We start from the raw sequence: 12014 nt of genomic DNA on the forward strand, positions 1-12014 counted from the left end.
GGCAGTTTGATCTATCTCACGATCACTAGACCTAACTTGACTTATGTTGTGGGGCTGATCAGTCAGTTCATGCAGAAGCCTCGCAAACCACACTTGGATATAGTCAAGAGAATTCTGAGATATGTAAAGAGTACCACAGATCATGGGCTATTTTATGCATATGGGAAACCCCTTGACTTGATGGGGTACACTGATGCTAACTGGGCTGGTTGCATGTATGATAGGAGGTCAACCAGCGGCTATGCATTTGGATTGGGTAGTAGCATGATCAGTTGGCAAAGTAAGAAGAAACCTACAGTTGCATTGTCTAGTACGGAAGCAGAGTATCATGGTGCGGCCTTAGCTGCCTGTGAAGCTAAGTGGTTACAGAAGTTACTGAATGACTTGGGAGTACACTTGGACAGCAAAGTCAAGCTGTACTGTGACAATTTGAGCAGTGTTATTTTAGCAAGCAATCTTGTTTATCATGCCAGATCAAAACACATTGATGTTCACTATCATTTCATCAGGGAAATGGTTTTAGCAAATCAGATTGACTTGAAGCATGTGAAGACTGAAGACCAGGTAGCAGACATCTTCACCAAATCACTTGGTAAAGATAAGTTCATTCACTTTAGACAGCTACTTGAAGTGATGCAGATGATTTGAGTTTTGTTTTGAGCTTGAGGGGGAGTGTTAGAAAACAAGCTCACCGTCAGTGTGTCTTTATCTATGACCGACATCTATGACAGCTAGTGTGTGCAGCTATCTACATGTGACTACATTAAATAAGTCGGGTTAGTAGTCAGTTAGTGACCTGACTAGAGTTAGTCTGTCTAGTCTACACTTACACTAGGTCACTTTATCTTTGTATTGGTGTGTGCTTTTCAATTTAGAGTGTGGAACATGAAGGAATGACCTTGAGAGCCTGAAGGCTCAAGAAAATGGAGTTTCCCTGTCTCTCTCTCTCTCAACTTTGAATAACTATGTCTAGTCAGGACATGAAACATTGTAAAAATATTTATCTTAAAGGAACTATCAAGAAAGGAATTTCTTTACACTATTTTTTGTGTCATGAAATAAAGACGTGTAACGAATTTGTGCCCAAGATTTAATCAAAGAAGTTGTTTTTATATGTCAAGCTTAAAAGTGGTAAGTAATTAGGTAATTAAAAATAATCTATCGAGGAAAGCAGGTGGATGGATTTCTGATGGGTCCACACCTACGGTTGGTTGGCCTCAGTAAGCCAAGAGCTTTTCTCTTCAAAAGGAAAAAATTATGTTCATAGATAGGTATTTCAATGATCACTAGAGATTAGGAAACCTGACTTACATCATTTTAGGGGGCCAAAATGGGATTTTGCCTCATGGGTAGAAGGGTCGACATGCCTCACTCCCCTTCGTTTCCCATTCTCTTTGAACCAAGTGCAATGCAAATCCACTTTAGTTCGAGTAATCCTGTAAGAAGTGGGAACTCAAATTATTGACGCTAGTTGATCGTTAGGTGACTTGATCGATAATAGGAGCCTAAAACTTAGGTTGATCCTCATGGGAATGGCCGAAACTTCCACTGCGAGGTAGACTCAAGCGAGTCTAGATAGCAAACTCCGAGGTATTCCACGGAATTCTAGATGACTTTGTGTAGGATATCTCTTGATGGGCTACTAAGAATGTGTCAGTGAGCGAGCAGCTCGACTAGGCACATCACAAGGCTAGTGTGAATTTAGGAAGGATGACTGTTGAAAGCCAACACATTTTGCAATCTGACACATTTCACAGTTAATGAGGAGCCCAAGTCACCTTTTGTTAAAAAGCACAAAATCATTATTTCATAGTTAAATGAGGAGCTCACGTCACCTTTTGTTTAAAAGAGCAAAACCATTATCCATCCAAGAGAGGTCAATAGAATTAGATAATTGCCTTAGAACAGACAAAATTTTGCGACTCATACTAATAGTCCTAAGATTTATTTTAAGGAATGTTGATACACAATCAAACATCCAAGTTGTTGTTGGTGCAAGCATGTCCAAGCTAGATCTTGGGCATACAAAGAATATAGAGTTTGCTCCTTCCCTAAGTTTGACACCTCCTCACGTTCTCTCAAGAGGCAAGGACAACACCAACAGGGGGAAAACATAAAAGTGGAGGGGTGTCTCACTCCTATTTGTTACATGCAACTAAGGTTTCTCCTTGTGGGGTTTTTAGGGGTCACATAGATACTATGGAGGATGTGCAATTTCACCCATCACGTGACAAAGAATTTTGTATTATAGGAGATGATTCTTGCATGATATTGTGGGATGCTTGTTCTAAAATGATCTAGTTGTAAAGATCCAGAAAGCACATGAAGCAGACCTTCATTGTGTTGATTGGAATTCACTTGATGACAATCTTCTACTAATAGGATCAATTGATAACTTCATGAAAATGCTTGATCATTGAAAGCTATCTGCAAGTGGCCAAGGGATTCTTATGCATAGGTTTTAGAGTCACTCCTTAGTTGTTGTGTTGTGTGTATAGAGGTGCCATGAATAGAAGTTAGCGTGCAACAGTGTTGCAGAAGATGGATTTATAAAGTTATAGAAGTTTGGGAACTTATCTAAGAAAAAAGAGGAAAGAAATCCCTCCAAATGCTCAAGTGGTCCTCTTACAGGCTTTTTTCCAACATGCTGGTGACAAGAACAATGTTGTGTCATCATGTTTTCAGTCACTTGATTCTCAGCAAGGTTGATATGGGCATTATCAACCATTTGGTTCTCAATAGGGTTGTCATGGGTATTATGGACAATAGTATCACTGTGATTAGCAGTTGTACTATGAAAATGGGTGGCTAAAATGAGCGTCTATATGAACAGCAACATGCATATGATTATGGTCATGGACATAGGTAGCATTATACTAGTGAATATGGACATGATATATATGGTAGATGTAGTGAATGATATAAGGCACATGGACAGCTACTATATAGAGAATTTCATGGTCAAATGCATTGGAGATGGATCATATCATACCCATGGATAGTTGTCGTGTAATTTTGAGCAGCATCAAGCTAATGCATATGGATACATTACAAATGTACGTGATGGATAGTTGTCGTGTAATTTTGAGCAGCATCAAGCTAATGCATATGGATACATTGCAAATGTACATGATGCCTATTTTCCTAGATATTAGCATGTATGTAAGGATCATGAAGAATCACCTGTGCAGTCCAAATATGGCATTTTTGGATGAATTGAATGCTAGGCATGAGGAAAGAAAAAAGAGGTTTGTTGAGGACATAATGAGCCAGACATGAGCTCCACCTTTGCATGGGCAAAGGTAGCCACATGTTGATAGGAACGTTATGGTAATCTTCAACATCATAATCACAATCATTCTCATGAATTTATGGGATACTATAGGGTAGCATTATGGCCATTCTTAGGATATTATGAGGTAGCATTATGGACAATATTATGACCATTCTTATGATGCTAAGGGGTAGTATTTTTATGCATTTTCTTATGCACTATAGGGTAATTCTTGTGATTTGATGCTAATTCTTTCGGGTATTACCATAATAAGGATAATATGGGAAGCATGCTATCATGAGATTTTCTACTACAAAGGTTGATACTTTGCTTGCAAGGGTTGTGGAAAAGTAAGAGGAAAAAGAGCAAGATGACTAAGTTGAAGAGCAAGAAGATGAAGATGAAGAAGAACAAGTGGATGATGATGAGTTTCAAGAGGAAAATATAATGATGATGCTCAAGAAGAAGAGCAAGCTCAAGAGTTACATGATTTTCATGAGACTCAAGAGGGTTTTGTTGAAATCAAATGCCTTGAAGACATTGGTCATCATATGATAGTGGATATGATGGCCTATATCAATGTATGCACAAGCATGGTATACAGCCACTAAGAGACAAAATTCATTTGGATGCATATGAGGATACATATTATGAATATGAGTTTTTTGATGGGGATGCATCCGAACATTATGCTTAGAATGCATATGCATATGACATGGATGATAGGGATGATAGTGACACTATGTTGATTTATGATTTGGGGGATTTTGGATACGATTAAGGGATGATGCAGTATACCCATTTGATCTGGGTGGCTTGGTACTCGTACTTGATTATAGTTTTCCTCTCCTAGACAGCCATTATGTTGGAATACCTTTTGATTTGAGTGAGAATGATCATTTTTGAATGTCTGATGACTATTATGCTGGAATACCTTTTGATTTGGGTGGATCTTTTGGATGATTCATGATGTCATAGAACACATTACAACTTGCTGTAATAATTTTCTATATTAAAAATAATGAGCCTAGTTCTACTAAAATTAGATCTTTATGGCTTCAATGGGTACTATGAAGTGTCTTCTACATTTCGACACCTCATTTGCCTTATTTGGAGGAGTATATCTTGAGTTATGGCTATTTCCTCTTGCAGTATTATTTTGGATAACACTTGGATTTTTGATAGTTTTACCTTATTTGTGGCTCTTCTTTCTCATGGGAGATACTTCATCAGCTTTTGTTTTCATTTAGTAGACTTCTTTATGCTTTAGTTCTTAAGGGGTTTTTTTGATTTCATCATTTTCATTATACAAGCTTTGAGGACAAAACTATTTTAGGTGGGCATGGTTTGTAATGAATGACAAGAGAGGATGTGAAGGACAACAGAGAATGGAGAAGTTCATTATCAATTTGGAAAGAAGACAATAAATAGGGAAAAAAGCATACACATTAAGTATTATTTTAGGAATATAAAAGGAGACCTTAGTGCCATTTTAAATATCTTTGGCTCATTTTTCAAGATTCCAACAAAAACAATTAGTTTAGCATTAATTGTTATATCTCTGAACTTTTCTTATACTTGCACTAGCCATGGATTCCATGGAGCTTAGACTAATGGAAATTTATCATTTTTTTTGTTTCATTTCTTGTTTTTTAGTCATTAGATGTTAGTTTGGTTTAGTCAACGTAGGTGCTCTTTTCACCCACTCATTAAATACAATGGAATTGTTAAACGCATTGTCCATTAAGGATACTCTAGCTTCTACAAAGATGAAGATTTTGACTAGATTAAGCTTTTCCATCCATTGGATTTGCCTAAGGTTTCTCTCAAGGTATGCTACGTACTTGCAAATTGCGTTGATAAAATAATAAATCCGTATTTACATCCAATGATGCTCCATATATAGATGAAATGGTTGTGGATCCTATCAAGGATAATCATAACCTCCTCCCTCCATTGGAAGCCTATTGACATCAACAGATGTACATGCATTAGAATGCCAAGAATCAAGACAAAGGGTCAATCTTTCCTGCCATGAAATATAGGAAAGCAATCCCTATGTCACATGCAATATTTCTAAGGTTCTAACATAATTTTTTCAATACACATAAAATGTCCTAATTCAAACCCAAATGATATTTGAAAAATAGTATATGCAAAAATTGAATCCATTTATTCCATTATTTAAAGTATCACATAGCTTGGTTAGGTTTGAAGTAATATTGGAGTCGAGAATAAGAATCCCTAGGCTTTATAATTGGTACCTTAGGATGTACTTTTCTTACTTCCAAGATGGTTATAGGATAATATATTCTACACTTATATTAGTATAATAGATACAAGCCTTATATGGGTGGAATACAATCTAGTCGAGCTTGACAACCTTTAGGAATTGTGAATAAGCACACGGGATTTTGTTAATACGATACAATTGGGCTTAGTGACCTTTAGGAATTATGAAGAAGTAATTAATTGTTAACTAGTTGTCCATCTATCATGATGTTGTTATTGAAATCTATAGTCTTCACAAGCTAAAAGGTGCGATCAGTTGTAATTCTTCTAGTATCTTCACTCTCAATAGATCCTGGCTCAAGTTGTTCAATTTCTTATGATAAACAAGTAAATCCTATTGGAGTTAGTATTGCTACCCATTCTTTTTGAATGTGCCATTTTCCTTGTGGACTTTATACTTGATTATTGCCTCAGCATGAGTTGATCAAAGTGGCCTAGAAAGAGTCAAGTTCTTGAATCAAATTTTAAGAAGTATAATTTTTCTTATTACTTAATAAAACAAGGCCTAGGTTTCTACCTTCCATTTTCATTTCGGCTCTAAGATGTACCTACCTAGAAAAACTAGGAGGCAATGCTATAGTCGTCTAGTTGCTTATCCTACACCTAGATCCTATGGAACACATAGGCTTAGATGGTTAGGTTACTACTGAGTTTACCTCATAAGGAAAGTACCTAACTTGATCCATGAGGTTTGACCTGGGCTCCTATTGAATCAACTTATATCTTCTAGATAACATTTCGGCTTGAGCCACGATGATCGACCTAGGTTTCTATTGACTCAAATCATAAAGGCTAAATACCATTCTAGCATCAAGTCAAGAAAGGTATTAATCAAAACTCAAAGTAAGCAAGCACTACATCCAAGGTTCAATGAAAATGAGAGAGGAGGGAGAGTAGAATGTCAACCCCTCTATTCATAAGGTATGATTGCAACCTAACCCCTTAAAATGGTGATAATTGGGATTCTATGACACAAACCCTAAGTAGGTCATGCTTCAGCTCTAATTTTGATCTTATCTTTTGGAAAGCACTCAATTGATCAAGTCCACATAGCCATAAGACAACTTCCATTGAGAATATTGTTCACCTTCTATCTTATTATACATACACAAAAGAAATAACAAACATTCTTTTTCCAAATAGTCCTTGTATTGAAATTAAGTTAATCTAATTTATTACATCAATATCCATAGGTCTATCCACTTCAAGACATACAAATTTACCCTAAATCTAAAATCCACCCATCAACCAAGCCAAGAACCAACCCATCAATCTAGACCTCTACCACCCATTTCTTGACTAGTACAAGAGATCTAGACTTGCAGTGCACTGGCTCATTTCCATTCCTCATAGTGGTCTTCTTAGAGCCCCCCTAATTATTATAAGACTAGTCAAATGCCACAATAGAGAGATATCTTGTTAATGGGGCTCATCCAAGCACTCACATAGCACTACCATGGGAGAGCTAGCAGGATGCTTAGGAATAATTGGCTCTACTCCCCGTACCATTTGTACATACCCTTTTTATTAATAGTTTCTTTGTAAACCACAATCAAGTCGACCAATATCAATATTCTATCCTCAATCAGAACAAAATATAATGCCCAAATAGTCCTTTGATAGTAAGTTTATTTTGTTTCATTCATTTTATAACCTGAACAATAATAAAATATGACTTATGATTGCATCATACATTATCCATCAAATAGGATTTAATACTAACAATGGTAAATTGAGGTTTCCTCTCAAGGATTTCAAGGTAAAATAGGATTTAATTCTAATAATGGTAAATTGAGGTTTCCTCTTGAGGATTTCAAGGTAATTTTTATTGATTAATTTTTTGTAAATTAATTGCATTGGCATGAGTCAAATCTAAGTTTTTTCCATAAGGGTTTAGGTCTAATTGTTTGCGAAAATTCCGAGTCCATTATCATTTTGTGGTACAATTTAGCTAAGAATAATTGAATAGCTATATCTTAATGGATTTTTTGGGTACATGATAACCGTCATGTTCATTGATTAAGTATTGACTAAGATTAAGGATTCCTCACAAAACACACTTATTTATCACGAAATATTATCATTATGTGATGAAAATCATTAATAGCAATAGAAAAAAATCATATTTGAAGGGAATCCGACCAATTGAGGATAGCAAATTTTCAATAGTAATAAATACCTTATAATTTATTTTTAAATTATAATTGCTATATTTATTAAAAATTCAAATAAATCATTAACTGTTGCTTATTTTTTACTCATTAGAATTGTGATTACTATGACATTAATTAATCTGTATCTAAGACTATGGCAGAGTTAGCTAATTATATTGTGTGTAGACCACTTGGTATGTGAGTCGCAAGCCAAGAAATGGGGCTATGTTCATAGTTGCAACCATTGGTTTGGTTTCAATTGTGCCCTTTTCACTATAACAACTATGTATGTCATATGCATATCATGCATGTGTGTGCACATTTCATACCATATATATGTATGTATGTATGCATGCATGTATGTATGTATGTATATATGTATGTATGTATGTATGTATGTGAGTGATACACGTGTATATATATATATATATGCCATGCCATATGTATGCCTATACCTATGTTGAAATCTTAGATTGTTGCATGTTATTTACTGCTAGAATGTATTATGGTTTCGTGGATGTATCTATTCATCTCATTGCAAATTCTAATTGGCCAAGGTCCTCATCTCAAAATCTTGACCTTGGTATTCAATGAGATAGTGCACTACACAAGAGGTTTATAATAGAGATAGAGATATTTTTTGTTGTCCCTCTATGATAGTAGACCTATATGAAAACATGACTAGTCCTTGGCCTTCTTAGATATAAGCTACCTCACATTCCCCATTAACAAGACCTTCTACATCATCGTAGAGACTAGCTTGGTAATGGTAGTGGGATTACTTGCTCTTGGTAGAACTACTCCAATTTCTCTATCAACAAGGTCATCTCAAGAGTTGTATTAGCTATGGAAGCCACATGTGTAGATAGAGATTTTGAGGTAGAGGATGCTTGGGAGATTGCTTTGGTGATCAAAGCCCCTTTCCAGGACCACTCATCAAGGAGAACAAATACAAACCACCATGATAAGTAACTATGCTATAGGTTGACTAGAAAGTGTTACATTCTTTAGGATCCTAAGGAAAGGGATGTCTTGAGCTATCTCCATTTTTGTAGTACATAAGAGCTTTTTAAAGGAATTCTCTTTACAAGACTCATGTTTGCTTTAGGATACCATCTCTTTTGTACATATGAGGTTTCCTAATTTCGAACATATAAGGTTTGTAGATCATGAAGTATGAGAAAATGTAAGAAAATTCACGAAAAATAAGTGGGTCTTACTTAAACAAAGAGGAATAGAAAATAAGATAAGAGCACAACAAGCCTTGACTGCACTATATTAATGCCTAAAGTTGAAACTGCAAGAACAAAGAAAATAGAACAAGAGTGTATGACACAAGTTTAGGTACAATTTCTTGCCATGTATGCATAGGTGAGCACCTTTCCCATCCATGTACTTATGGATTTACATTATCTATTTGTGCTCAAAATACATTGAAAAAGCATCCTTTTGGGCCTTCTTGCTTTCTTTTCTTGAATGTTGTGCTTTTGGTGTAATAATTTTGAACTCCCATTTAATAAATCTCTTCTATGATTTATAATAGTAATTTTCTAGTTAGAGCCTTGAATAAGGCTTACAACCAAATCAATAAATTGCACATGTGTGATAGCACTAAAAATAATAATAATTCTACTCTAGTGAAACATCCAAAAATAATTAATTTGGAAATAATTATTTATCATAAATTCAACTAATAATCTACTCAACACAATACAAAACACACCAGTTCCATGCCATATATATCTATCAAACACATGTAGTGCCATGTACAACAAGTCCCTATCATGTCATAAATAAACAATGAAATCTACCAAAAAAAGAACATCTTACTTTTGTAACAATTGTCATAACATTGCATGGTGATTAAAAGCAATTGTCCTCAATGGTGATAAAATAAAATATACGAGTGATCTACCACATGTTAGTGCTATCTCATGCGAAAGATGTATTCTACATTGATGAGATAATCCAAACTATCAATATGTTGCCTCAATGATGCAAGGAATTTTTACATAACCTATGATAATAAGATAAATATCAATTTTTAGAATACTACCTCATGTGGCAAATCTATATATGCTCATTGGACATTAATGTGTGTAAAATATGTTGGATCTAGAGCATGGCAGATGCGGAAACTATGGAGGTTGAAAGAGGAAGAAGAAACTCATGAATACATTGACCTTGACAAAGACAAAATGTCACACAAGTGAATTAGGTTCCAAGATTGAGACTTGGACTCATGAACACAATCTTGTGTATGGACAGTGACATTGACACTTTACTAGAAAGAAAAGAGTACTATCATTGAATTAGAAAAAGAGTGCAAGTACAATGCTTTATAGGAAATGAGTGGTGGTACTTTCTCCTACTGTCTATATGGGATTCTGGTCCTTAGCCCTCACTGCTTCTCACAAAGGGACTGAAGTAAGTGTGATTGCAAATATCTCAACACCCCTCCTCAATCATAACAAGAAGTACAAAGCGTATAGAGGCTTTAGTGAAAGCAACACCTGCAAAGTGTGGGCACACCATAAACAAGGCAAAACACCAGAGGCTATCTCAAAAAAGTCTAAGTGTGGGTACCACAAACATGATGGACATCCAAAGGTTGTAGCAGGGACCTCACAAAGTGTACATAGACTGTAGTACAAGGATAATTGAGGAGTTTACAAGTTTATGTTTGAGGCATTAGGGCTAGGAAATACAAAACTAAACAAGTCTATCTGAATAGAAGGATTGATGAGGTTTGTCCTTCTCATGGTGGTCTTCTTCTTCTTCTTCTTCCTTTGCTTCATTTTCTTCTTCTTCTTTGACTGCAACTAGATACGCCTTTTGGGACCTCTTTTTGGAGTGGGATAACTTCTCAGTGTGTCCGGTCCTTTTGCAGAAGTCACAAAAGAGTTGATCCTTCTTGCCTTTATACATGTTGCCAACATATAATGCATGTTCATCTCTAGAGGTACTTGGTTCTTCCTTAGGTTTTAGCTTCTTTTCTTCCTCTAACAGTGACGCCTGGATATCAACAAGTTCAGGGTTTGGCATGTTGATTAAAGTTGTTGATACATTATTATATTCAAGAGGCAAACTCTTAAGTAGAACACCGATGCAAACATCTTCTTCCATTTTAATGTTGATTCGTGCAAGTTGGATTAGAAGTCCTTCCATGTAATTTAGATGCATGGCAAGTGATGTGCTGGACTTCATTTCAATCCTGAAAAACTCTATCAGGAGACCATACTTTGATGATTTAGACTGTGCACCGAACAAAGTGTCAAGTCTCTTCCATGTATCTTGTGAGGTCTTACAGTTATCCACATGGTGGATATAGCTATCATCTAGCTCTAGTTTGATAATGGCCTGAGCCTTATCATCATTCTTTTGCCAAGTGACAGCAAGATCCGCATCACGAGGCTTCTTTTCTTTTCCAGTGGTAATGGCCCAGAGGCCCTTCTTCATCAAGATGAGTTTGATGTGGGTCTGCCACGTATGAAACCCGGCTCCTTTGAAACGGGCAGTTGGAGAATCTTTGCCCATATTAAACTTGTGGGAACAATAGCAAATCAGCTTAGAGTTATCAAATTTAAGCAATAGAAGAGTTGGTTGGGATGTTTCAAAAAACACAAGTGCTTAGAGCACTAAAATGAGTGTCAATAGACAATATGTTTCTTCCTTAAATCTTCCAAATTTGCAAAATCCTTCAAGATCTTTGAGATCCAAATCTTCTCCTTCTTGATTTGATGTTGGGACCTTCAAATCTGAGTAACAGGACCTTCACTGTGTTGGAATCAGTGAGTGGATGAAGTAAAAAAGAGCTTGAGTGAAAGTGAGCTATGGTAGATTAGGGTTTTCAGGGAACAGGCCATTGGTCTTTTGCTTATTGCTGCTCATAGAGGTAGCCATTTGAGAAACCCTCTAAGGGGGAGAGAGTTTAGAAGTATAGCTTCAAAAGCCCTATGATAATGACCAATATTGTTGCCGGTACGGGCTGAACGAACTGTACGATTAGAAACAGGCGTAGATAGGACAGCGAGTTGGTATTCACACAATGCTAAGCTAGATTATCATCAATGTCTTGGTTTGAAGTTCCAGGAAGAAGCGTCCTGAGCAGAGGAAGATATTTCTAGAAGGAATCTCACTAAGATATGGCTTGATTTGAGAGATATGAAGGCTCCAAGTAAGGTAGGTATAAGCTGGCTATGGCTGCCAAGAAGATCAAGTGGAGATGGAGGTGGAAAATGAGACCTTGAGCTGGGACTTGAACTGAGCAATGATGAATAGAAGTTGGAAGAGCA

The 12014-nt window shown here is 36.2% G+C and overlaps 1 pseudogene; it reads left to right on the forward strand.

Moving 5' to 3' along the window:
* The first annotated feature begins 513 nt into the window (after positions 1–513).
* On the forward strand, positions 514–2709 carry LOC148020554 (WD-40 repeat-containing protein MSI4 pseudogene; annotated as a pseudogene).
* The last annotated feature ends 9305 nt before the right edge of the window (positions 2710–12014 follow it).

The sequence above is a fragment of the Lygodium microphyllum genome, chromosome 18 (genome assembly GCF_053477565.2).
Source record: "Lygodium microphyllum isolate KBCC chromosome 18, Lygodium_microphyllum_v1.1.10, whole genome shotgun sequence".
NCBI classification, from domain to species: domain Eukaryota; kingdom Viridiplantae; phylum Streptophyta; class Polypodiopsida; order Schizaeales; family Lygodiaceae; genus Lygodium; species Lygodium microphyllum.